Below are 4393 nucleotides of genomic sequence, written 5' to 3'. Positions count from 1 at the left end.
CACTTGATTGATAAACGAATTTATAAAAAGAAAGTAATTATTCTTTATTTTATTTTAGTTAATAACTCAATCAAAATAGTTATTTTCTATAATCATCATTGAGAGCAAACATGTTATTTCGTCAAAAATTAAATAATGTTTAGACAAGTCCCTTGGTACTAAATAATAATGACCACATTTTATAATATTTAATTTTTATTTATATATTTTGGAGGTATTTATTTGGTACCATGAAATTCATGATAGACCAAGCTGTACTAAATCTATTGCAAACGCCTAAATCCATTGCAAATTTCAAAAAAAAATGTTGTAAAAAATAATGCAATGGGCTGATTTCTTGTTATTTGCTACGACTAAAGTATATGGTGTAGGGAATTTGGTTGGGGATCATATGCGCACTCCTCGTTCAAGTGGTATCCTTATTAATAATTACTATACGAACTGATTGGGACCAAGAGGTGAACATTCGATCTTATGTTTCACATCCTTTTCTTTTCTTTTTCTGTTTTTTTTTTTCTTTTTGCCAACGATGTTTCATATCCTTTTCATTTCCTGGTCACGTGCTTAACTCTTTTTTTAAATTAATCATTTAATCATTTAATCATTATAATTTTAATTTAGTTGTAGCTCAATTATTGAATTTTGACTCATTGTAATTTGATCCTTATAATCTTGACTATGTTATAACTCAATCTTTCCACTTTAACTCTTACAATTTAATCCTTATGATTTTAAAAATTTAAAATATTAGTTTCAATTATTATAAAAAAATATTAGTCCCAATATTTAAAAAATAAAATTATGTTAAAATTTAGGACTCAAATTTTAATTTACTAAACCCTTTTATCCTTTATAAATATTATAAGGATTAAAATTTTAAAATATTTTTAATTTTTTATAATTTTATTTTTTAAATGTAAAGACCAATATTATTAATGGTTAAAACTATAAACACTGAGTTGCAAAAGTTAAAATTTAAATTTAGAGATTAAGTTATAATTAAATTAAAAATATAAAGGTTGAATTAAAATGAGTTAAAGTTTAAAAATTAAATTATAATTAAGTCAAAATTTCGTTAGCCAAATTATTAATTTCTGCCTCTTTTCCCCTTAAAATCTCTTTAGGCAATGAAAGCTAGAGTGTATGATTCAGCGACTATAGAGAGCATGGTCTCGTGAAGCTGTCAAGCTTTCTATACGTATGCAACTATACATGCCACAGAAAGTATATGTGGAACATAATTATAAATGTTGACACTTCATGAAGCCAAATTGCCAAAACCATTCACCATTCTGTTTGGCATGCATAGACATGCCACAAAAAGTGCTATATGTGGAATTAGCAATGTTTGGCCTCAAAAAGATAATCTGATGCTGGATCCACGTGACAATATTGATGGACAATATTTATGATGCATTCAACATGCGATGTGACTGAAGAAAGCTGGTTTTTTTTTTTTTTTGAATTACATAACCACAGTAAAACAATACAAAGAGACTAACGTCTAGTCATATCTAAAATTGAAAGGTTTTTACAGTCAAGTAAGGGTACATCAAAAATCATAATATCAAAGATATCATGTGGTGACTAGTAAACTAAGAAATCAACACATCTATTTGCTTTTCTATACAAATAGTCAAAGGTGACTATCCAATTATATCTTATAGTGAGGTTTCTGATGTTTTTGATAATGTCAAATAATGGATGACCTTTAGAGTAGGTAATGATTAACAATGCCTCCATCAAATTTGAGTGGACATTGACTTTATATAATTTTGCATTCCAACAAAAATTAAGACTTTCGAAGATTCTCATGAGTTATGCTGCTGTGCTAGGTTCATACCCAAGATTTTTAGAAAATCCCTTAATTTAATTTTACTTATCATCTCTGATAATGCCTCAACAAACTGCAGCGCCATTATGTTAATTAAACTATCAGTGTCAAGTCTAATTCGTCTGGTTTGGTTTGTAATGGCTAAAAACTAATAAGGGCCTTCTGATTCAATGTACTGCAGAGAATGAAAGAAAGAAGAATTCAGCCCAAAGCCTTATAAAAATGATCGTAAATACGAAATTTTGTGGGCTAGCTCAAACTTCTGCAACTATTATTACAAGTTATAATTCTGTTTTAAAAAGAAGCGAGACATTTAAAAAAAATGAAAATGAGAATGACCTCATAGACCATGATAAAATATAATCAAGTTCTCCCAAACGTCAAACAACAACAGATTGAAGAAGAACAATCAGCTAGAGTGTTCAGACATGGGGGGAAAAAAAAAGAGCCAAAGTGCACTACTATATATTCCCCTGGTTATATTTATATGGTAGAGAGAATATTAGTTTTTATTTTATTTATAAGAAACCTTAATGATTATTGAGTTAATATTTATTCTTTACTCTTTTGCCTTTATTAAATGCTAAAAATGTTATTAAATGTTAAAGTATTTTATTTTTAAAGTATATATTAATAGGAATAATGTCCAACACTTTGAATTTTTAGACATAATTAATTGGTCTCGTTTGGTTATTAGAATGGAGTGTAATGGAATGGATTAAAAAAATCAAAACAAAAATAAATTAACCCTTTTTCTCATGGTAGGTATAATAAAACTTATTAATATATACTACAAATATAAGAATTATCACACCCGCCAAACTATTTATTCATTGTTTTATGCTAGGCACCCATTTGGAGCCAAAACCCTAAATTGGCGACTTGTAAGGGCAAAACTATAATTTTCATGGACTTTGAGACAAATACCTAGATAAAAAGTACCCACTGAGATCATGATATTGATATAGAAATCACTTCCATGTTCCAGGGAAAACTTGAAAAATACATTCAAGACATCTTTCTTAAATTACTTTAATCAGTGTTTCATTTGTACTATATTGTGTTTCCTTTGTTACATGTTCTTTATGTTATATCATTAACTGGTCTCAAGAACCTCTATCTAACTAAATAATAATCTTATTATGCGTATTACATACATTTTGTCTCATTTTTATTGGTTCACATCATCACAAGTGCCACATCGATATCTTACACGTTATTGTTGCATCCTATTGTGTCTAGTTGTATTTGATTGCTTCTAGAATGGATCTTAACATCCCTAATGCCTAGGAAAGGTATAAAAATACATGGGAAACATAATAAAATGGATGTGCAACATAATAATAATATTTAAATTATTATATATTGAATTGTTAATATTTTAATATGATATTATTATTCAAACATAATATTTTTAATTATTTATTGGTATTTTTGCTAGCAGTTTTGATCGATTAACACTCAGTAGCTGATTAAATTGATTGGTCAAAATCTTATTTTGATATTTTACAAGTGGTAATAAATAATATTTTTATCTTAATATTTATATGTAATTTTGGAGACTTAATTAGTATTAATTTTTATATAGAGTACTTATATGGGATGTTTTGGATCCATTTTTGAAATTTTTGAGATTTTCTTCTACAATTTTTAAATCAACTAATAGTTAAAATTAACTTCTTTAACAGTAAGATGTTTAATGCACGATTTTCAAAAGTTGAAATGAAAAATAGTGAATAGTTAAGGGGCAAAAATACCCTTTAACTTTATAAAATATCTATGTTTAATATTTTTTTTTAGCTTTTACAAAACTTAGAGAGAATAAATCCTAGAGATAATACTTCTGAACTATTCTCTTATCACTTGAATTCAATCAGTCATGAAGTACATGCTTCTATAGACTAAAGTACATGTAAACTGCTTAACCACTTGGCTAAAACTAATTGCGTACGAGACTTGTAACGAACTAATAATAACACAACACTTGGGCTCAGGCCCAATATTAAAATGCTAGACTAAGCCTAATATACTAACACCTCCCTTGCTTGGGAAAACAAAAAAATTAAGCGGTAGAGCAAACCTAGCACAGAAACCAGATGAAAACAAACAATTCTTATTATTTCAAGTCTGCCTCTTTCACAGCCACAAGGGTCCTATTTATAGTCCTAGAATTCATGAAATTGAACCATACAAATTTAAAGAGGGGGTTACATAAATTAAGGGGAGGTTACAAAGAGTTTAATATGCTCCATTATGTGTGTCTCCCGTTTCTGCTTCATTATGTGTGCGCCTTCCGTTTCAGCTCGTTTCTGCTCTTTCCATTTCATCCTCCTCGGGTTAGGAAAAACTCGCCCTCGAGTCAAATTCATCATCTTCATCAACATACAGAGATAAATCAATGACATTGAAGGTGGCAGATACACCATAAGAACTAGGTAATTCCACCTTATAAGCATTGTTGTTGATCCTTTGCACTATCTTGAACGGACCATCAGCTCTTGGGGACAACTTGTGTTTGGCTGTTTAGGAAATTGTTCCTTTCATAGATGTATCCAAACC

Source organism: Prosopis cineraria, unplaced genomic scaffold (assembly GCF_029017545.1).
Source record: "Prosopis cineraria cultivar Desert tree isolate PC_DT_omini unplaced genomic scaffold, ASM2901754v1 PC13, whole genome shotgun sequence".
Taxonomy (NCBI): domain Eukaryota; kingdom Viridiplantae; phylum Streptophyta; class Magnoliopsida; order Fabales; family Fabaceae; genus Prosopis; species Prosopis cineraria.
The sequence above is the reverse complement of the archived record's forward strand: the minus strand, read 5'-3'. Positions refer to the sequence as shown.